The sequence below is a fragment of the Schistocerca serialis genome, chromosome 2 (assembly GCF_023864345.2).
Source record: "Schistocerca serialis cubense isolate TAMUIC-IGC-003099 chromosome 2, iqSchSeri2.2, whole genome shotgun sequence".
Classification (NCBI taxonomy): domain Eukaryota; kingdom Metazoa; phylum Arthropoda; class Insecta; order Orthoptera; family Acrididae; genus Schistocerca; species Schistocerca serialis.
In genome coordinates, this window is record NC_064639.1 from 42,779,950 (window position 1) to 42,804,141 (window position 24,192).

The 24,192-nt window shown below is 44.2% G+C and overlaps 2 non-coding genes across 2 annotated transcripts; one reads left to right on the forward strand and one right to left on the reverse strand.

Moving 5' to 3' along the window:
• Window positions 1-280: 280 nt before the first annotated feature.
• Window positions 281-355, reverse strand: Trnat-ugu (transfer RNA threonine (anticodon UGU)). The gene has a single exon. It is a non-coding gene; the product is annotated as a tRNA-Thr (tRNA).
• A 123-nt stretch (window positions 356-478) lies between these two features.
• Trnat-ugu (transfer RNA threonine (anticodon UGU)) lies at window positions 479-553 on the forward strand. The gene has a single exon. It is a non-coding gene; the product is annotated as a tRNA-Thr (tRNA).
• The last annotated feature ends 23,639 nt before the right edge of the window (window positions 554-24,192 follow it).

Sequence of the window (24,192 nt, forward strand, 5' to 3'; positions counted from 1 at the left end):
TCATAGCCCATCTGCTAGGGCGCCCAGAAGAGTGACGCCGTGACAGTGACAGAAAGATCGGAAAGAGGTCACTACCACACAGGTCGTCATGCACACTCCATTGGGCAGAAGGTAAGAGGCTAGGACAGCAGATCGAAAGGTCGATGGCGGAGTACATGCCATGCTCCACACTGAAGTGTGTGAAGTCACCATCATTTAAATAAATGAAATGATAATCAAATGAACACCTTAGCTGCAAACAGGTGTTGATGTACTTCATTGGGGACATGTTGAAAATGTGTGCCCCGACCGGGACTCGAACCCGGGACCTCCTGCTTACATGGCAGACGCTCTATCCATCTGAACCACCGCGGGCACAGAAGATAGTGCGTCTGCAGGGACTTATCCCTTGCAAGGGATAAGTCCCTGCAGACGCACTATCCTCTGTGCCCGCAGTGGCTCAGAAGGAATAAGTCCCTGCAGACGCACTATCCTCTGTGCCCGCGGTGGCTCAGATGGATAGAGCGTCTGCCATGTAAGCAGGAGGTCCCGGGTTCGAGTCCCGGTCGGGGCACATATTTTCAACATGTCCCCACTGAAATACATTAACGCCTGTTTGCAGCTAAGGTGTTCATTTAATTATCATTTCATTTCTAGCAAAGCTGCATGGTCATCCACGGTAACTGTTCTTTCGGGAACAGATACTACCGACATATATGTTTAAATAAGTGCTCAACGGTGGCGCCTCGACCTGCCGCCACTGACCCACCACACAGAGGGTTATTGAAGTCGCCCAGTAACAAGAAAGGCGGCGGAAATTGGGCTATCAGAGCAGCCAGGACATGCTGCGCCACAGCACCATCAGGTGGAAGGTAAAGACTGCAGACGGTAACAGCCTGTGGCGTCCACACCCGAACTGCGACAGTCTCTAAATGTGTTTGTAGAGGGACCGACTCGCTGTGAAGAGAGTTAAGGACATAGATGCAGACGGCACCAGACACCCTTTCATAAGCTGCCCGGTTCTTATAATAACCCCCGATAGCCACGGAGGGCGGGGGTTCGCATTGCTGGAAACCAAGTTTCCTGAAGAGCAATGCAGAAGAAAGGGTGAAGACTGATAAGTTGTCGGAGCTCAGCTAGATGGTGGAAGGAACCGCTGCAGTTCCACTGGAGAATGATATTGTCCGTGGCTGAGAAAGGCGTGAAGGGACTGGGAAGGCAGATTATGCCGCTGGGTCACCTGCTGCCTCCGATGGAGCACCTGTGCTAGTGCTATCCATGGTGTCTGAGGGACCGGCGAGATCGAGGTCCTCAACGGACGCCATAATCTCCACGTCGTCCTCAGACGCAGAGATTGTAGGAAGCGGTGGGGCGGGTACCACCGCAATGTCTACATCTACATCTACATCTACATCCATACTCCGAAAGCCACCTGACGGTGTGTGGTGGAGGGTACCCTGAGTACCTCTATCGGTTCTCCCTTCTATTCCAGTATCGTATTGTTCGTGGAAAGAAGGATTGTCGGTATGCTTCTGTGTGGGCTCTAATCTCTCTGATTTTATCCTCATGGTCTCTTCGCGAGATATACGTAGGAGGGAGCTATATAATCCTTGACTCCTCGGTGAAGGTATGTTCTCGAAACTTTAACAAAAGCCTGTACCGAGCTACTGAGCGTCTCTCCTGCAGAGCCTTTCACTGAAGTTTATCTACCATCTCCGTGACGCTTTCGCGATTACTAAATGATCCTGTAGCGAAGCGCGCTGCTCTCTGTTGGATCTTCTCTATCCCTTCTATCAAACTTATCTGGTACAGATCCCACACTGCTGAGCAGTATTCAAGCAGTGGGCGAACAAGCATACTGTACCCTTCTTCCTTTGTTTCGGATTGCATTTCCTTAGGATTCTTCCAATGAATCTCAGTCTGGCATCTGCTTTACCAACGATGAACTTTATATGATCATTCCATTTTAAATCACTCCTAATGCTTACTCCCAGATAATTTATGGAATTAACTGCTTCCAGTTGCTGACCTGCTGTTTTGTAACTAAATGATAAGGGATCTATCTTTCTATGTATTCGCAGCATATTATACTTGTCTACATTGAGATTCAATTGCCATTCCCTGCAGCATGCGTCAATTCGCTGCAGATCCTCCTGCATTTCAGTACAATTTTCCATTGTTACAACCTCTCGATACACCAAAGCATCATCTGCAAAAAGCCTCAGTGAACTTCCGATGACATCCACAAGGTCATTTATGTATATTGTGAATAGCAACGCTCCTATGACACTCCCCTGCGGCACACCTGAAATCGTTCTTACTCCGGAAGACTTCTCTCCATTGAGAATGACATGCCGCGTTCTGTTATCTAGGAACTCTTCAATCCAATCACACAATTGGTCTGACAGTCCATATGCTCTTACTTTGCCCATTAAACGACTGTGGGGAACTGTATCGAACGCCTTGCGGAAGTCAAGAAACACTGCATCTTCCTCTGAACCCGTGTCTATGGCCCTATGAGTCTCGTGGACGAATAGCGCGAGCTGGGTTTCACACGAACGTCTTTTTCGAAAACCATGCTGATTCCTACAGAGTAGATTTCTAATCTCCAGAAAAGTCATTATACTCGAACATAATACGTGTTCCAAAATTCTACAACTGATGGGTCTATAGTTCTGCACAACTGTTCGACGTCCCTTCTTGAAAACGGGGATGACCTGTGCCCTTTTCCAATCCTTTGGAACGCTACGCTCTTCTAGAGACCTACGGTACACCGCTACAAGAAGGGGGGCAAGTTCCTTCGCGTACTCCGTGTAAAATCGAACTGGTATCCCATCAGGTCCAGTGGCCTTCCCTCTTTTGAGAGATTGTAATGGTTTCTCTATCCCTCTGTCGTCTATTTCGATATCTACCATTTTGTCACCTGTGCGACGAGAAGGAACTACAGTGCAGTCTTCCTCTGTGAAATAGCTTTGGAAAAAGACATTTAGTATTTCGGCCTTTAGTCTGTCATCCTCTGTTTCAGTACCATTTTGGTCACAGAGTGTGTGGACATTTTGTTTTGATCCACCTACCGCTTTGACATAAGACCAAAATATCTTATGATTTTTTGCCAAGTCAGTACATAGAACTTTACTTTCGAATTCATTGAACGCCTCTCGCATAGCCCTCCTCACACTACATTTCGCTTCGCGTAATTTTTGTTTGTCTGCAAGGCTTTGGCTATGTTTATGTTTGCTGTGAAGTTCCCTTTGCTTCCGCAGCAGTTTTCTAACTCGGTTGTTGTACCACGGTGGCTCTTTTCCATCTCTTACGATCTTGTTTGGTACATACTCATCTAACGCATATTGTACGATGGTTTTGAACTTTGTCCACTGATCCTCAACACTATCTGTACTTGAGACAAAATCAGCTTTTTGTCACTTTTCCTAAACAGAAAAATCTTCCTACCTTTTTTAATACGTAGTACTATATGGGCGTTGTGACCGTTTATTAATGAGAGCAGTTTTGAGACCTTTCTATAGGCGCTCCTGCAGTTTACTATTAGCACATTAATATTGTTATTACCTATTGCATTTTGCCTACTCCTACCTTGCCGCGTCTCAGGAGGCGTCTTGTCGGACCTAGGGAGGGAATTCTCTAACCTAAAAAACCCACATGTGCACTCCACACGTACTCCGCTATGTCGTTGTTCTTGGGGACTTTCTTCTTTTTCTGCTTCTGTCGCTGTGCCTTCGGTGGTTCAGGCTTCATTGGCTTCACTGGGTCAGTCTCAGGGACAGACGACGAGCGTTAGGCCCTACGACCAGGGACTGGTGGTTGTTTCAGCCACTTGCAGGTGTCCGCTTTTCCGCTGATCGGAAATTGCGAAGGGAGGTCCCCAGGGGACCCCTTCCTGGCGAGAGTAGCTGAAGAAGTCTTACTCTTCTCCGGCTGGTAAGGGGGAACTGATGTCCCCGATGGTTGGGGGGAGGGGGTGTTGCTCGTGAAGAAGATGGAGCAGGAGCAACAGGGTGTTAAGTGCCCCCCACAATCAATGGGGCTGGTGAATTCTGACCAGTCATAGATCCAACCATATGGGACGACACAGGAGAGGGAAGAACCGTCGTTGCAGCAGCGGCGTAGGTTGATGTCATTGGCACAGGATGGAGCCTCTCATATTTCCGCCTAGCCTCGGAGTAGGTCAGGCAGTCCAGGGTCTTATATTCCATTATCTTCCATTCTTTCTGGAATATCCTACAGTCCGGCGAGCAAGGGGAATGGTGTTCTCCGCAGTTAACACAGATGGGGGGCGGAGCACATGGAGTATTGGGATGCGAAGGTCGTCCACAATCTCGACATGTGATGCCGGAAATACAGTGGGATGACATGTGCCCGAACTTCCAGCATTTAAAACACCGCATCGGAGGAGGGATATATGGCTTCACATCACAGCGGTAAACCATCACCTTCACCTTTTCGGGTAAAACATCACTTTCGAAGGCCATGATGAAGTCACCGGTGGTTACCTGATTATCCCTCGGACCCCGATGGACGCGCCAGACGAAGTCGTTCTAGATTGGCGCGTAGTTCACCATCGGATTGCAGATGAAGATCCCTGTGGAATATAATACCCTGGGCCATGTTTAAACATTTATGGGGAGTGATGGTGACGGAAACATCCCCCAACCTGTTACAACCTCCGTGACTGGGCAGAGGATGCTGTTTTGATGAGAACTGACCCAGAGCGCATTTTGGACAAGCCCTCCACCTCCCTGAACTTGTCCTCTAAATGCTCCACAAAAAACTGGGGCTTGGTCGACATCAATGATTCCCCATCAACTCGCGTACACACGAGGTTCCGGGGTGAATAATCTCCTATGCCGTCTTTAGCCATACGTTCCGCCCATGGAGTGGCTAGGAAGGGATATGATCTCTGATCAAATTTCTTTCCATTGAGGTTAGACCTCGATCGCTTACAAACTGCTGGTGGAGGCCCACCAGCGAGAGATGATGTACCACGCTTCATTGCGAGTGATCTGCCCTGATGCCACCCACTCCGACCAGGGGCTCTCCCCACGGGCGCTACCAAGCCACAGCAAAGACCACCTGGCAGGATGGCCTTTGCCGGTAGTCCCGATGCCCCAGAGGGATAGGCATCTACTCCTTGGCATACGTGGGGAAGTAGCAGCTCAGGCACCAGCAGTGCGATCCCTGTGTAGTCAGGGTACATGACGACCCTACCACAACGGACTGGCTACTGTGATGGATGTCGGGTGTCGATATATCCATGTACATCACGAGGGCAAAGTTGGAAGTGCACAATGGAGGGAATGTATGCTACCCAGAACACACTGAAGCAGATGTGGCCGGAAGCTCGATGTAAGTCCAACTCCATGACAATATTGGGTGTGCCAGATCTTATGGCAAGATGGATTTAAGATGCACCACATAAGGCATCCTTCCCCAAATGGTACGCCCTAACAGAAACTTTGGAATTGTAGTGGTCAAACCCTTTTAGGAACCATCACATTAAGGCCGAAACAGTTGAGACTCCGTTTAGTCGCCTCTTACGACAGGCAGGAATATCGCGGGCCTATTCTTACCCCTGAACCCGCAGGGGGGAATTCGGAGGTGGTGGTGTTATGATGTGGTCGGGTTTTTCATGGAGAGGGCATGCACCCCCTGTTGTTTTGCGTGGCATTATCGCAGCACAGATCTACACTGATGTTTTAAGTATCCTCTTGTTTCCCACTGTTGAAGAGCATTTCTGGGATGGTGATTGCATCTTCTAACTCGATCAAATACCTATTCATAATGCACGGCCTGTGGCGGAGTTGTTACACGACGATATGCCGGCCGCGGTGGTCTCGCGGTTAAGGCGCTCAGTCCGGAACCGCGCGACTGCTACGTCGCAGGTTCGAATCCTGCCTCGGGCATGGATTTGTGTGATGTCCTTAGGGTAGTTAGGTTTAAGTAGTTCTAAGTTCTAGGGGACTGATGACCATAGATGTTAGTCCCATAGTGCTCAGAGCCATTTGAACCATTTTTTACACGACGATAATATCCCTGCGATGGACTGGCCTGCACAGAGTCCTGACCTCAATCCTAAAGAACACCTTTTGGATGTTCTGGAACGCCGACTTCTTGCCAGACCTCACCGACCACCATCAATACCTCTCGTAAGTGCAGCAGTCGCCCGCATCTCGTGGTCGTGCGGTAGCGTTCTCGCTTCCCACGCCCGGGTTCCCGGGTTCGATTCCCGGTGGGGTCAGGGATTTTCTCTGCCTCGTGATGGCTGGGTGTTGTGTGCTGTCCTTAGGTTAGTTAGGTTTAAGTAGTTCTAAGTTCTAGGGGACTGATGACCATAGATGTTAAGTCCCATAGTGCTCAGAGCCATTTGAACTATTTTTTTGCAGCAGTCCGTAAATAATGGGCTGCCATTATCCAAGAAATCTTTCAGCAATTGATTGAACGTTTGCCTGCGAGAGGTGGAAGATGTCATGACGGCTAAGGGTCGGCCATCACGATACTGAATTCCAGCATTGCCGCTGAAGGGTGCCACGAGCTTGTAAGTCATTTCCAGCCAGCTGTATGGACACTTTTGACCACATAGTGCATAGGCATCCTGACAGAAATGAAGACTGCTAATAAAAAGATTATAACTATAAGGGACATTGTGAAACGGGAGACAGGATTAGCAGTCAGTGCACAAGAGACATTTACAACTCAATTAAATGAGAATGTCGCGAATGATAATCCACAAGCCTCAAGTATTTTCTATTAATACAGCAGCAAAAACAGGATTAAAGGATTCAGACGAGGAAGCAAAATAATGAAATAAAAATGTCATTTCACAAAATCATAAGCATCAAGAAGCAGAGCCAACCCGCCTCACCGAAACTAGCAGAATTATAATAACTGTCAAAACTGAAAGACGTATGGTATTGATGTAATTTCGGATAGAATCAATATTATACCTAATTCTGTATGTAATGTGCCACTACCCCATGTTATTAAAATACGAAATTGTTAAACTTCTTGTTTAGATGACCGAGAGCACTTACCTATCGCCATATTTCCTTAATGACCGTTTTCTCCTAAATATTCAATCATTAGCTCAGTGCTTCCCAGAATATGGATTGTGACTGTTACGGTCGCAGGTTCGAATCCTGCCTCGGGCATGGATGTGTGTGATGTCCTTAGGTTAGTCCGGTTTAAATAGTTCTAAGTTCTAAGGGACTGATGACCTCAGATGTTAAGTCCCATAACGCTCGGAGCCATTTGAACCATCTTCAGGATAGCACTGTGAAGAATGGAAATCGTGCTAGTTACATAAAGAAGTCAGTGACTTTATGTATAATTTATACTTACTAATATCGAAGATTCATTACCCACCTGCTGAAGTTGATGTTGTCCAGAACAGTAGTCGACCTCAGTCGCTGAAACTGCTGCTGTTGGCTAGGCAGCATTGCCTTATATAGATCTGGTGAGGGCGTTTCTGTGCTGTATGACGTCAACGTCAGCCTATGAGGAACGATTTACATACATCCAAGTTGCACTTATTCTTACATTAAATTTATGACACGCATGATGGATGTTTTGACCCAATGAGATGCAACCGTCAACATAAATGTATCGTTTTTAGCGTATTTGACGACTTCTTTCTTAACCTGTGACGCTACAGATTTTTCATGAGTCTGCAAGAACAAGATCCTGCCATAAATTAAAGTTTGTAAGCTATGTCCCGATGAAGCCCGGCTGCGGGAGGATCAGAATTATAACCAGCGACGAAACCAAAAGAAGATTTGTGGTAAGATCTTATGGGAAGAAACTGTTTAGTTCATCGGTTCCTAAGCATTCACACTACATAATCTAACCGTGATCCGTGACAAGACGCCCAAGACCGCGCGGCAACCCCGCGCGGCTGACAGGACAAGCGGGAATGAGTTTACACTATTGTGTGTGTGGTGTGCTTCATATCACACGATCCCGCATTGTGAATACAAGCGCAAATGTTTTCGGCATTGTATTGAAATGTTGGAGCATGAACGAAATTCTCTTTCTGTGCTCAAGGTCTCACTCAAAATGAGGGAGGCTGAATCAGTTATTATGGTCCTGATGTCTGCCGAAAGTGAGTGTAGTGTTACAATATGAAATACTGTGTGCATAGTGTGTGTAATGTGTGTGTGACTGGTAGAGAGCAGTGAATGAACATCGTAGCTGTGGTCTTCTGCTTTATTGGATAACGCCTTCTCAAAGCGGTATTGTAGACTAGGGGTACCCCAGTAAAGTGACGTTGTTTTAAATAGAACGGCCTTTTTCCCGAAGGATGGAGCTTTGAATCACCATCTGTAAGTTCTGATTCAGATTTTCTATCCTTTCCCTGAATTAATTCAGGCACGTGTCTTGATGGTTACTACTTTAAGGCCACGGCCAGCTACCTACACTACTCTAGACAAACCAGACTTGCAAGTATGTAAATGCCTGTATATATGCCAGGTATCGAGAGATCTGCTAGTATGGCGTGTCTGTGTATCCTTAACTTTTAAGGAAGTTTGAACTCTGCTAGGGACACTTTCAGTGAAGTGTCTGAATGTCTGTGGAGGAATGACAGCCCATTCTTGCTCTAGAGCCGCAAGCAGAGGGAACAGTGGTGACAGATATGGAGTCTGGAGCGGAGTCGACGTTCTAACTCTTCCCAAAGATGCTCCATTAGGTTCAGCTCGGATTCTGGGCCAACCAGCCAGTTTCAGGAATGTTGTCCACAAGCAATAACCTCACTGACTCTTTTTTTTTTTTGACGGAATGTATCGTCATGTTAACACAATCATCGTCTCCGAACAGTCCCTCCACTGTACGGAATATGAAATGTTGTAGAACGTCTTCAGGGTTTTCTGAAGCGCACCCTAACCATTGAAAACAGCCCCATATCGTAACACCACCTCCTCCGTACTCTTCTGTTGTGTACTGCAGATGTGGCCAGCAACGTCCTCCAGTCAATCCCCAAATCCAAACTGCCACACGGTAGAGTGCTATCTATAACAACAAATTATTCGTTTCCTGTCACCCACTGTTGAGTGCCGTTGCTCTTTACACCAACCGGAGCATCACTTAACACTGACCACAGAAACGTGTGGCTTATCAAAATCAACTCGCCCCTTTTTATCTCCCTACCCACAGTCGTAGTGTTTTGGAACTCACGAGTGATTCCTACCGCTGATCTTATGTGACTTTTTAGAGCCACCTTCCGCAGTGCTCGACGTTTTCTGCCCATCAGTACGTGATATCTGCCTGCTTTGTATCGGCAGTGGTGATTATACCATAAATTTACCGTGAGGGCGAAGGGGGGGGGGGGGGGGGGGGAGGAAAGATTAATGTAAAGATACACTATGAGATCAAAAGTATCCTGACACTTGGATGAAAATGACTTACAAATTACTTACAAGTACGTGGCGCCCTCCATCGGCACTGCTGGAATTCAATGTCGTGTTGTCCCAACTGTAGCCTTGATGACAGCTTCCACTCTCACAGCCGTAAGTTCAATCACGTGCTGGAATGTTCCTTGGGGAATTGCAGCCTATTCTTTACTGAGTGCTGCCCTGAAGAGAGGTATCAATGTCGGTCGGTGAGGCCTGGCACGAAGTCGGCGTTCCAAAACATCCCAAAGGTATTCAACAGGATTCAGGTCAGGACTCTGTGAGGTCAGAGCAGGGATGTTATTGTCGTGTAACCACTCCGCCACAGGCCGTGAATTAGGAACCATCCCCGAACTGCTCTTCAACAGTGGGCAACAAGAAAGTGCCTAAAACATCAGTGTAGGCCAGTGCTGCGATAGTGCCACGCAAAACAACAAGGGGTGCAAGCCCTCTCCATGAAAATCACGACCACATCATAACACCACCACCTCCGAATTTTGCCGGCCGAAGTGGCCGTGCGGTTAAAGGCGCTGCAGTCTGGAACCGCAAGACCGCTACGGTCGCAGGTTCGAATCCTGCCTCGGGCATAGATGTTTGTGATGTCCTTAGGTTAGTTAGGTTTAACTAGTTCTAAGTTCTAGGGGACTAAGACCTCAGCAGTTGAGTCCCATAGTGCTCAGAGCCATTTGAACCATTTGAACCTCCGAATTTTGCTGTAGGCACTACACACGCTGGCAGATGACGATCACCGGGTATTCGACATACCCACACACTGTCATCGGATCGCCACATTGTGTACCGTGATTCGTCACTCCACACAATGTTTTTCCACTGTTCAGTCATCTAATGTTTACGCTCCTTACACCAAGGGAGGCGTCGTTTGGCATTTATCGGCGTGATGTGTGGCTTATGAGCAGCCGCTCCACCATGAAATGCAAGATTTCTCACCTTCCGCCTAACTGCCATAGCACTTGCAGGGGAATCCTGATGCTGTTTGGAATTCCTGTGTAGTGGTCTGAATAGATGTCTGCGTATTACACATTACGACCGTCTTCAACTGTCGGCGGTCTCTGTCAGTCAACAGACTAGGTTGGCCTGTACGCTTTGGTGCTGTACGCGTCCCTTCACGTCTCCACTTCACTATCACATCTGAAGCAGTGGTCCTACGGATGCTTAGGAGCGTGGAAATCTCGCGTACAAAAGTATGACCAAACACCCTATCACCTGACCACGTTCGAAGTCGTTGAGTTCCGCGGAGCACTCCATTCTACTGCCTCACGACGTCTAATGACTATTGAGGTAGCGAGGTAGCTGATATGGGGTACCTGGAAGTAGGTGGCAGCACAGTGCACCTAATTTGAGAAACGTATGTTATTTTCGGGGTGTCTGGATACTTTTGATAACATAGTGTAAGTTAAGCAATTTTAAGTAGACGCCCGATGATATTTTGCCCCAGATTTGCTGCTCATATTCAGAGGATAATATGCGCTTAAGTCTCTTTTAGTTTACCGAGATCAAACTTTTTTATTTCTGATATTAAATCACAAAAAATATAGCTATTTCTTAGAAACCAAATGATGAAAGGATCTCAGCTATTATTGGCTCGCTATGATGGTTGTCCAGCGGCACGCTTTGATTCCTCTCCGCTTTTATAATTACAAGATGCCGACTAACTCGACAATGTCGAATCCAATAATGTACCATTCACTGTTGCGGGTAGTCGGCATCTTGTGATTATAACAGCGGCGAGGAAACAAAGCGCGTCGCTGGAGAACCAACATAGCGAGGCAATAATACTGTATTCCAAACATTAGTCAAGATTTTAAGAATGTCTCATCTGCAAACATTTATCCAAATTGAAAGAGGGGAAACGCGATTTTGAGTATCGTGTTTGCAGTGATTCTGTCTATAAATATTAGTTTGTTCCGTCATGTATGTATAAATTGCCTACACCCCTACTTTTTCCCTTTTTGTGCACAAACGTATATGTATTTTACCAATTATAATTCAAACGACTGTTTTGAGTAGGTATTGTTTTGGAAGGACCTTACAAGATTATTTATTAAATTTTCTGTTTGTCAAATGACAATGCAAAAATAATTGTTTTGTTGATCGTTTACCGAAATGAAAATAAAAAGAATGCATAAAATGGAAAAGGAACTTCCCTTTTTATATAAAACAATGTGTACAAAACATAGTTTAGGTTTCTTGGTGCACTTGCAAACTTATCAAGAATCTCATCGTCATTAACTATAATTTCTCCTTAGATAGAAAGTAAAGCAAGCCTGTTAAGCGTGCTTTCAGATATACTGTTCATTAGGTAAGTCTTCAGTCTTATCAGGTTGGAGAAAGCTCGCTCTGCGGTTGCGACAGAAACCGGCAGAGCTGCGAGTAATTTCAGAAAGGTCTTGTCCATTTTTCAAGAGAACTCATATCTGTTCTTGGAAGATTTGAAGGATTTCCCTGGTTCCAGTTTTCTTTTCCCACAACATAAACTCATTATGCACAATCTCTTTATTTGACGAATCTTCTTCATAGAAATTAAAAGCAGCGTCCAATGAACCGAAATCTTTTGTGATACACAACTGTGGATGGATGTTTTGTAAGGATGCAAGCGTTTTCTTGTGAGATTCGCAGCGTTCTTTGAGTAAGTTGTAGGAATCGACCAGGTATCTCACATAAACACCTCGTTGATAATATTCTTTCTCCGTGGTGTAAGGGAAGCAACGTCCCTGACTGAAGGCGGTAAATTCTTGGAATATTTTCCTCAATGTTAAGCTTGGTAGCGAATGTCCTCACCTCATAAGACAAGGCTTTAAATGAGTCATCTTCATTCGCTCTCTCCTTTGACAGAAGGTGTAAGATACTCGTAACATTAAACAAGGCCTGTGGAAGAGCGGTATTTCTGTTTTGAAGCTGTTTAGGTAAGTTACGGGTGGTTTGAAAGCATCCGGCTCAAAACAAAAAGATTAGCAAAAAGTGCAAATTGACTAATAGCACGGATTAGAGTGTGAGCCTTAGATGCCCTGTCCTCTTCCATTTTGCAAAGGAAGAGAAAGATAGGCTGCAAAAGTCTTTAAATAAAAGTACTGAGACATGCCTTTCTACCTATCGAGTTTCGCAAAATGAAATAAGTTTTTTTTTTCTTTTGTTCTGGACAACGTTCGGAAATAATTGATTTCAGTACTTCTGTTCATTTGGCTGACAAATGAAAGAATCCACCCATACAATTTCTTGCAGAAGGTATTTTCCCCGCATCTGACAAACACAAATTTAGAGTGTCTGAAGAACAAAATGTACACAGAGCCCACGACAGCTTTCCTCTGATGGAAGCTTGTACACCTATGAATTGTCATCTCATCGTGGCAGCGCCATCTTACCCTGGGCGTCTCATTTTGCTTGGGTCAAGCCCTATCGCTGCTCCAGGGACGTCATCAATCGAGAAGAATGACAGAAAATCTTCCTGATTTTCAAAGTTTGCTTTTCTACGTAACGTACACAGAGAGAAAATTGTTCGATTTGATAAATTTCCGTGGTTTTATCTGCTAAAACGAAAAAACGAAAAGAATTTCTGACGTTTTCTACAATTTCTAACTGTATTAAGTGGGCAAATGTGTTAATATGTTCGTTCAATGAAAAGAACTCGCATACATCTTCTTACCACCACTGGTCGTTAACTGGTCTGTAAAAAATATTATCTCCACTGTTGGCTCAGTATCTTAACAACGAAGGTTTATTCATCTAGAGTCACGATGACCCCATAGAGCTATTTGCTGCCTCCCGTAAAACCGAATTGTTTGTACTATGGGGATTATCGATATTCTGTTATTCTAAACATCCAGTCTTCTTTGGACATTTACTTGACTGATAACACTTTGAGATTTTTTCTTTACTACCGCTTTTCTTTTTTTGCAGCAGTCAAAACATGTTTGTTATGATTTGATAAGTTCTCATGTTTGTTAAGGATTTCCCTGTTTTTTTTTCATTGGTAAAAGCCAGGATAACCAATGCTTGTGCTACTAAAATGGTTCAAACGGCTCTGAGCACTATGGGACATAACGTCTGAGGTCATCAGTCCCCTAGAACTTAGAACTAAGTAAACCTAACTAACCTAAGGACATCACACACACCCATGCCCGAGGCAGGATTCGAACCTGCGACCGTAGCGATCTCTCGGTTCCGGACTGTAGCGCCTAGAACCACACGGCCGCTTCGGCCGGCGCTTGTGCTACTAGCTGGTCTCCTTTCCCTACCTTTTCGGTATGGGGAAATAACAAGCAGTACTTGCAAAAACATCCAGATTTTTCCGCTGAATAAGCTAACCACGTAAATTCTTCTTCGTTTGGAAGATCTAGTATGGTTTAAATAAGTATTGGAGGGAAATTTGTACGCAGGCTCAGGTTTACATATATATTTTCTAACAAAAAAATTCTTTTATTGTTTGTGAAAGACTGAACGGAAGTGTTTTGACAATAGTTTCCAATACCATACTTATTTTTCCTTACTTAATCAGGCCCACTATCCTCCGTAACTGGTACCACACTAATTGAGCTCGAAGTAGCGAGGAAGCGATACTACCAACGTAGCTGACTTCAGAATTGGTACCGTCAAGCACATTTGGACTTTGTCCTTACGTAACATTACCACCTCCAGGAGTGTCTCCAACAAGCTTATAGACACTTGGTTTATTGGCGAAAAAGTTTTGAATGGAAGCTTGCCTCTTCACTATGATTGTGGTTCACTTACGGCCAACTTCAATACACTGAAAAGTCCGTAAATATTGGCACTTAAAACACCACCATGCTTCAGTAAAAATGCAAGGGATGTTGAACAAACAATAGCCTACAACACTGAAAAACACATTGTATTGTCGGCGTCCGGCTGGGACAACTTTGGTACTGCCGCCGTTCGGTAATTGTTGGTAACCGTGCCGGCCCGGGTGGCCGAGCTGTTCTAGGCGCTATAGTCTGGAACCGTGGGACCACTACGGTCCAGGTTCCAATCCTGCCTCGGGCATGGATGTTTGTGATTTCCTTAGGTTAGTTAGGTTTAAGTAGTTCTACGTTCTAGGGTTCTGATGACCTCAGAAGTTAAGTCCCAATAGTGCTCCGAGCCATTTGAATCATTTATTTCGGTACCCGTCGCCGTTAAGACAAACGCCAACATATGTATAATGACAGTGGTTAGTGCTCCATAGGAAGCGGCTATTACAGCAATACGTTTGTTCACACCATGACAATCACTACATTTGAACATGAGCGTGTTCATAATGCGCTTTTATGAAACAGTGTTACTTGCGCGGCATTCTTACGTGAGCAAATAATCGGTATGACGCGAGAAGTTCCGAAGCACTGCACATACTTAGTGTATGCTGTAACAATAAAGATTTCTGTTCCTTTATTAACTTACCTATCAAAGCTTATATGATATGTATCAATAGTGAACTAGTGTATGGTACACGTACTATGTACTTAAAAATAAACTAAAACATCACACATCACAAGTTTTTGTAACGTGAAGCTGCTGGTGTGGACATGTTTCATCTAACAGAACTTAATTACAAAACTTTTTTTCTCAAACATAGCTTCAGCTCAGACGACGCTAAGCATATGTGACATTTGAACATGATCTCTTAAAACCACTTGCTGAAATTCCTTGTGGAGAAATCAACTTAAATTTTTACAATTACCTACAGACAAATAACATCCCGGAATGAGATTTTCATTCTGCAGCGGAGTGTGCACTGATATGAAACTTCCTGGCAGATTAAAACTGTGTGCCAGACCTTTCTTTCAGGAGTGCTTGTTCAGCAAGGTTCGCAGGAGAGAATCTGTAAAGTTTGGAAGGTAGGAGACGAAATACTGTCAAAAGTAAATCTGTGGGGACGGGGTGTGAGTCGTGCTTGGGTAGCTCAGATGGTAGAACACTTGCCCGCGAAAGACAAATAACATGTATCGAACTATGCATATTGATAAAAAAAATCAAGTTTGTTTTTGAATTAGATCAAAACTGAATCGACGTTATTTAACGAGTATTTTGATATATTCCCTTGCGCTCACGTTACGAAATTATTTTTTTATAAATCCATTATACATTCAGACTACGTACAAAAACAGTTGGACTATGAGAATCAGGGGTCTATCACCTCAACTTACGGAAGGTTGACCGAACCTAACATGACTGCTACACCACTTTCTGAATTTCACAGCACTAACACCCCACTCCCATCAGCAATACGCGGTAGTATGACTGTTTACCACCGCGATGCCTTCAGGCATCATTCATTAACATAATTCAGATACCGTACTTTTTTTTATTTATATTATTTCGGCGGAGGGATGGGGGAGCGGCCCCCTGGCCCCCCCCTCCCCCCCCACTCCCTCCTTCTATACGTCCACGGTTCTTGATTTAGATGAGTTCCTTCACTCGCTATTCCACTTCACATTGGCGCCACCAACATTTGACTTGTGTAGAATAAGGAGGATTGAAATGTCCCTGATGGTCTTGTTACTCAGTTTACATCTGCTGATTGGTCCACTTTCGATATCGCTGAGTTCCCCTGACCGACACGTTCTGTCTGCTCTTACTGCCCCTCTACTGAGAACGTAGTACTTCCCGCCTCCATTTAAAATGGCGTTTCCACATACCGTGACATCTAGCGGTCAATTACGCATTGCATGGGTGCTAAGGATGTTTTTAATCTGACAGTGTAGGTTATTTTCGTTGTTCACAAACTGTAATACCATGGCATCCCAAAAATTGTCGCAATAATGGTTCACAGATTAATACTACTACTAATACTATTACTACCACTGACAAATTAATGGCATAATATTCATTAAACGTTATGCAAAGGGGCAACGAAGTATTGCAGTGACTTTTTTTCTCATATTGTAGATGGAAAGAGAAAAGCGAAGTTGGTAAACAGAATTAAAGTTTCAACGATGCAAACGTAATTTGAAATGCCAGCTGTAAACTGCTTTATAGCAGGCTCGACCCGAAACTGAAATAGAGCCGAATTGACCGACACTCTACGCCGCAACCTAGAAAACAATAACCTTTGTTACCGAATAACTCTTTCGGGCTGCTAAGGTACAATAGAAATTTGTTTTCGTCGGAGAGCAACGCAAACAGCAGCAGAAACTTTTTCAGCGACAAAATCATGTGAATTGCTGCTTCGCGAAAAGCCTTTCTTTCTCACTGCTGACAAACAAATACGGTAACGCAGGAAATTTGCAGACTGTTGAATGCGAAATTTTTTCTGTTCGGTCAGAAACGATTGTTCGTTTACGAAGCAAATGACTGACGCAACTGGTAGAGAGAGAACGGAACGGCGCGTAGTTTCCTAAGTTTATAGGAAACTAACGTCTACTCCTATATTACGAATTGCGCTCAGAATTGCGTATGTAATACGACAGGTGGTAATTTCACTGCAAGTCTTTCTGTTGTTTAGATTTGGAAAAACTGCATTTTATAACACAATGTTCTACCAAATTAATGATACTACATCTTTTAGCATCAATTTTTGTACTCGTTTTACTTTGACAATACTATGATTTTTTTGATAACCTGACGTTTATGGTCCACAGTCATGTAAAGACATTTGAATGATATTTCCGCCATTTCATTGTACTATAATCTTTACTTCATAGTACTATCATGATTTCGGCATTAAGCAATAATCGAGTACAACAGTGTTAGGTATAATTTGACTTTGTTAAATGAAGTCATTGTCAAGAAGTACAAAATCACAAAAAAACGTGTGGCAGACAGGTAGCAGACTTCTTTTCCAACCATAGAAGAATTGAGTCACAGAGTGAACATCAATTCAGTCATTACGTGTGCATTAATGCATTATTGCATTGATGTTCATTCGCCGGTCGGGGTGCCCGAGCGGCTCTAGACGCTACAGTCTGGAACCGCGTGACCGCTACGGTCGCAGGTTCGAATCCTGCCTCGGGCATGGAAGTGTGTGACGTCCTTAGGTTAGTTAGGTTTAAGTAGTTCTAAGTTCTAGGGGACTGATGACCTCAGAAGTTAAGTCCCATAGTGCTCAGAGCCATTAGAACCATTTCTTATAAGGTTGGAAAATATGTTTGCTACATGTCTGCCATATGTTTTTCTGATTTTGTCCGAATCTGCACGATGGGACAACCGTATCGATAGATCTTGACGACGACTTCACTCAACAAAATCTAATTATACCCAATATTGCTGTACTTAAGGTCGAAATCGTTGTAGTAATATAAATTAAAGAAGTTATTACAATCAAATGGCGGAAATATCATTCAAATTTAATTTTTGTATTATCTCCGGTCCGCTTTTAAGCTTTCTTCCAAATCTTGAAAGAAGAAAATCGAAATCCGTTACTAATGTGATGAAACTTAGCAGGGAACGAGACAGTTACTTTTCATTATGTCTGCATCAAGTTTTTTTTACCACTGATGTTAGATGTAGAGCAAAATATCTGTTGTTTTCGCTGTTTCACAGAATCGCTGGCAGAGCGATCATAGTCGACAAAACAGGCTGGACTATCACGTGCAGCTGTTCTGGAGGATGACAAGACCTCTCATTCTCTTTTTATGGATAAATACACTTATTGTTTCATGAAACTTCCCAAAAGGTAAGGGCAATTTGTAAGAGCACTCCCAAACCTCCCCAAAAGCATGATGTTTCCTGTGTTTCGTACCCCTATTTTATGACACACACATGTTATTTCATATATTATCCAAGCAAAAATTATATACAAAATCATATTACAAATAATATTTATGCTCTTGGTATAGTGTGGAGAGCATTACACAAAATTTATTTGTGATTGATATCACTGACACAGGAGAGCAAAATACACTGCACTGTCAAGACCAGAGATTCTTCCTAAATGCCTTGAATATACGCGGCTTGTTTCAATATAAAGTACTTGTTTACTTTTATGACTGAATTTTGATCCCTTTTTTTATGGAACCTCTTGCAGAATAAAGAGCACCGAAGTAAGATACGCCAACGATGTAGTAACATTAATGTTCAGTGTGTAAGTGTTCCAACTGCCGAATCATTGGATAAATTTGCTTCCCGTATGTACAGCATGTTTTCACTCACCAAAGACGTACGTAAGGATTCTTAGTTTGTGAGGCCAGATCCTGGATTAGAAGTCTGAAATAAATTCACCTCGCGCAAACGTGCTTTGTTATAGAACTCGTCGGAAGACGTTCTTAATGATTAGCTCGTGTTTGTGGTAATCATAAGTTTTTTTTTCTTTCAGAATTTTTTAAACACATTAATTTCGTAAAGCCAAGCGATATTCGGGGGTGCAATCTATAGCTACTATCTCTACATCAATAACATGCGTGTTGGTTATAAGGTCTTTGTGATGTTAATTTTGAAGTTCAAATCACAACTCACAGATTGTCGTGTACTAGTGTCAGCTTGTTATTGGGCTCAAATGGTTCAGATGGCTCTGAGCACTATGGGACTTAACATCTGAGGTCATCAGTCCCCTAGAACTTAGAACTACTTAAACCTAACTAACCTAAGGACATCATACACATCCATGCCCGAGGCAGGATTCGAACCTGCGATCAGAGCGGTCACGCAGCTCCAGACTGTAGCGCCTAGAGCAGCTTGTTATTGGTGTCAGCTCTTCCGCAGTGACTATTCTTGGTCACTTCAAGTTCAACATAAAGAAGTTATACCTGCACGCACATCATAGATACAGATATACATAACGTGTCAATGACGACGAGTTATGCACCTGAATAACGGATTGTCTAATAAACGTTTTATGTGGAGGCCTAGGTGTTTGACATATGTCCAATAGCAAATATTTGCAAGCGATGGCATCTACCCGGCACGGATGTCTAGAACCTCATCTACCTTGAAACAATTATCAGTATATACACTCCTGGAAATTGAAATAAGAACACCGTGAATTCATTGTCCCAGGAAGGGGAAACTTTATTGACACATTCCTGGGGTCAGATACATCACATGATCACACTGACAGAACCACAGGCACATAGACACAGGCAACAGAGCATGCACAATGTCGGCACTAGTACAGTGTATATCCACCTTTTGCAGCAATGCAGGCTGCTATTCTCCCATGGAGACGATCGTAGAGATGCTGGATGTAGTCCTGTGGAACGGCTTGCCATGCCATTTCCACCTGGCGCCTCAGTTGGACCAGCGTTCGTGCTGGACGTGCAGACCGTGTGAGACGACGCTTCATCCAGTCCCAAACATGCTCAATGGGGGACAGATCCGGAGATCTTGCTGGCCAGGGTAGTTGACTTACAACTTCTAGAGCACGTTGGGTGGCACGGGATACATGCGGACGTGCATTGTCCTGTTGGAACAGCAAGTTCCCTTGCCGGTCTAGGAATGGTAGAACGATGGGTTCGATGACGGTTTGGATGTACCGTGCACTATTCAGTGTCCCCTCGACGATCACCAGTGGTGTACGGCCAGTGTAGGAGATCGCTCCTCACACCATGATGCCGGGTGTTGGCCCTGTGTGCCTCGGTCGTATGCAGTCCTGATTGTGGCGCTCACCTGCACGGCGCCAAACACGCATACGACAATCATTGGCACCAAGGCAGAAGCGACTCTCATCGCTGAAGACGACACGTCTCCATTCGTCCCTCCATTCACGCCTGTCGCGACACCACTGGAGGCGGGCTGCACGATGTTGGGGCGTGAGCGGAAGACGGCCTAACGGTGTGCGGGACCGTAGCCCAGCTTCATGGAGACGGTTGCGAATGGTCCTCGCCGATACCCCAGGAGCAACAGGGTCCCTAATTTGCTGGGAAGTGGCGGTGCGGTCCCCTACGGCACTGCGTAGGATCCTACGGTCTTGGCGTGCACCCGTGCGTCGCTGCGGTCCGGTCCCAGGTCGACGGGCACGTGCACCTTCTGCCGACCACTGGCGACAACATCGATGTACTGTGGAGACCTCACGCCCCACGTGTTGAGCAATTCGGCGGTACGTCCACCCGGCCTCCCGCATGCCCACTATACGCCCTCGCTCAAAGTCCGTCAACTGCACATACGGTTCACGTCCACGCTGTCGCGGCATGCTACCAGTGTTAAAGACTGCGATGGAGCTCCGTATGCCACGGCAAACTGGCTGACACTGACGGCGGCGGTGCACAAATGCTGCGCAGCTAGCGCCATTCGACGGCCAACACCGCGGTTCCTGGTGTGTCCGCTGTGCCGTGCGTGTGATCATTGCTTGTACAGCCCTCTCGCAGTGTCCGGAGCAAGTATGGTGGGTCTGACACACCGGTGTCAATGTGTTCTTTTTTCCATTTCCAGGAGTGTATATTACTTCTTGGGTGGCATATGTCGTCATCGAATTAAAATCGACGTCAACTTTCCGAGTGCACTGCTTCTTCAGCAGGATATCAACGTATCAGAATATGGTTAATTAAGTAAACCATATCGTAGTTACTATGAGGGGATATGAGAAGCTGAAAGCGAGAGGAAAGAAACCGAAGTCTATAAGATTATGATGGGATGTGAGTAGACGCGATTCATCAATTGAAATGGCACAATATGTAAATGCAAAGATAATATTGAACAAAGAAACAAAACAGAGATGTACTCCTTTGTTGAGTACACAAGTTTTAGCAGTGAAGATGGCAGTGGCACGGTCACTAACAACGGGGAAAACTGTGTAAGCATTCCAAGATCTGTGTACAAGTTTTTATAGGTTAACAGATAAATCAGAAAACAAATAGTTAATAACGTTATCCTGACCCTTAGAATGCAGTGATAATTGATGTGTATACCGCCAACGACGCATGAAGAAATGACGGGCACTTATGTTTCGATAGAATCGTTAAAACTGGAGGCAACGCAATTTAAAAGGAAGTGGCAAATTGTTTAGTGAACATTTTCATTCTAAGAAAAGTTCTCAAAACTGAAGTCATAGTAAAACTGTACTACTTCACAAGGATGACGATAAAAAGGCAAAGAAAACTACAGGCTACTAAATCTCTCTTCCAAAATTAAATGGTTTTCACTGAAGTTGTCACCAGTCGCACATGAATATACTTGATTTTAATACAGAAACATGGTTTTAGAAGATGACGTTGCACAAAGACCCTCTTCCGAGTCGTAAACAATATTATGGTACTGAATTACGAGTAGAAATTACGACTTTGGAAGTGATGTTTTGAACCAGTTCCTATTAAGCTGTACTAAAAGGTAGTAATTTGAACAGCAGGCTGTTAATTAAAGAAAGAGAGTTCCTGAACTGGTCCTTCATAAGCAGTTTAATACATTGTTTATATGAGCTACAACACATCCGGGTAGGGTACGAGTACAGTTTCTTACAACGCTGTACACTATCTTTCTCTACCATGACTTCCAAGTCTATATCAGGTGCCAAAATGATATTAACCCGTTTCGATCCTTTGGCTCCCACAGAAAGCTGAATATTGCATGGTGTATACTAATCAGCTCGCACTACACAGAGCTCAGTAGAAATAAAATACAGACGAGATGTTTTCCATTGACAAAAATATGGAAGACAGTGCAGCATATGGAAACTGGAAGAGTTTGCAGCATTGTAGGGCGTTTACAGTGATTAACCAAAGCTGACGACCTATACAGTTAATCTCATCTGCCACAGCGACGGGGTAGCGGATGGAATCGGCTGGTGTGGCCGAGCAGTTCTAGGTGCTTCAGTTTGGAAACGTGCCACCGCTACGGTAGCACGTTCGAATTCTGCCTCGGGCATGGATGTGTGTGGTGTCCCTATGTTAGTTAGGTTTAAGTAGTTCTAAGTTCTAGGAGACTGATGACCTCAGATGTTAATTTCCATAGTGCTCAGAGCCATTTTCGGGGTAGCGGATGCCTCGGTGTTCTGTAACAACGAGCATTGTTTTCTCATTTTGCAATCATGTACATGACTGTTGCTACTTTATTGACCCTCGCCAGAAGGTGCCGTTGACAACACGCTCATCGAAACGGAATACTGAGATATCCACTGTTGCTGTGGAAGATGAGATTAACTGTATACGTCATCATCTTCAGATAGCTGATGGAAACGCCCTACAATGCCGCAATATCTTCCAGATTCCATATGTTGCGGTGTTTTCCACATTTTGTCAATGACAAACATTGCCTATGTGTTTTATTTCTACTGACCTGTGTGTTGTGGGAGCTGCATAGTATACACCGTGCATGTTTTGAGAGCCAAAGAATCATCATGTGTTAACATAGACGTCGAAGTCATGGTAGATAAACTAAGTGTATGGCGGTGCACAAAACCGTAGTCGTACCCTGCTTGAATGTGTCAGAGATGAAAAAAACCAAAGTATTACACTGCTTATGAAGGACCAATTCAGGGACCCTCTCTTGTGATTAATAGTCTGCTGGATACGGTCTTCTTCCTGTTGACAAAACTTTACACCAAACTGTGCAGGTGACATTGAGCATTGGCCTTGTGCTCCAGTGGGCCGATATGTATATACACTCGATGTCAACATGCGGACGGTATTTGATTTTTACGATATATTGGAAGAGAGAGGCGTGGAAAATCATACAAAAGTTTCTGTTAAGGAGTGGAATAATTGGTTAAATTTTGGATGGATATCGTTCTCTCAAAACTGCACCGGTTTTGCTCATAAAACTAATAGAAATCGAGTGTATCTATTCTCGTGGAATCGTGGGTGTTTTTATTATTATTGTCATGATCGTGTGTTTCAAAAATATGATACGGCAAGTCCTGTGTGATTTAATACATACTTGAATTATAGCTCATTGTGAAACCTAGATATGACAGTGATCTCCCCCCACCCCTCCTCCCCCAACATGTGAGTAGATTGTGTGAAACAGACTGGGATGATCAAACTGCTTAAAGAACTGGAACACAAGAATCTAGTGTACAATAATGTTTACAGACATTATGGTAAATTGGAGTTATGGTGCAAAAATGTCAAATATAAGCACATAAATGGTGACTGCTTTTCATGTAACAGAATAGACCGAGAGAGATATACGGTGAAATCTCGTAGGAGGTTCCATTATAAGACAGGCTCTCATGATTTATTTCGTAAACGCTAGTGTGATATAGCAGCGCATTGGTAAAATGGGTCTTGCCATAGTGTAAAAAACAGCAACGTGCTTCTGAATTATAGCATGTTGTTGTCGAATGTAAAAATGATTGTTTTTTATGTGGGGTCCTGCTCACTCATGGCTTAAAGGGTGCCTAAAGGATTCAGCATTCTCAGAATGCTATACAACAATTCAAGCAAAATCGCATTAATAGTTTCATTTAAAAATAAGAAGAATGACAATACTTAACTTGTACTGAGAACAAGTGATCGCAAGCGATAGGCGACATGCAAATAAGTGGCTTTTGCTACATACGATGTTCACGCAAGTTTGTCACACAGTTAGTGGATCACTGATAACTGGTATCGTAGCGTTCTCTGCTAGGCCCCGTCTACTCCTGTGGGAATACTGTCCCGATACTTTGTGGCCAACGCTGGCTGGAACGGCGCTTATATTCTCGTCTTGTACAGGCCTCTCCTGTCGTGGTGTGGTCCTAATCAGAGCACCACTGGCCGACATCATTTAACTGCCTTCTCTTGCCTTCTTTATCTTCATTCCAGTGCTTGTGGTTATGCTAGAATATTTTCTTCCGACATGTGAGCTACTGGCCTGAAAGATTTATTCTCTAATGTTATTTCACGTACTGAAATGTTTATAATACACACGTGCGTGACGATTAATTTACAGTCACTGATTTGAACGGGATGGACCTCCCAGGTCGTGTAATTGGTCCATCAAGCTGAAAGAAATTTCT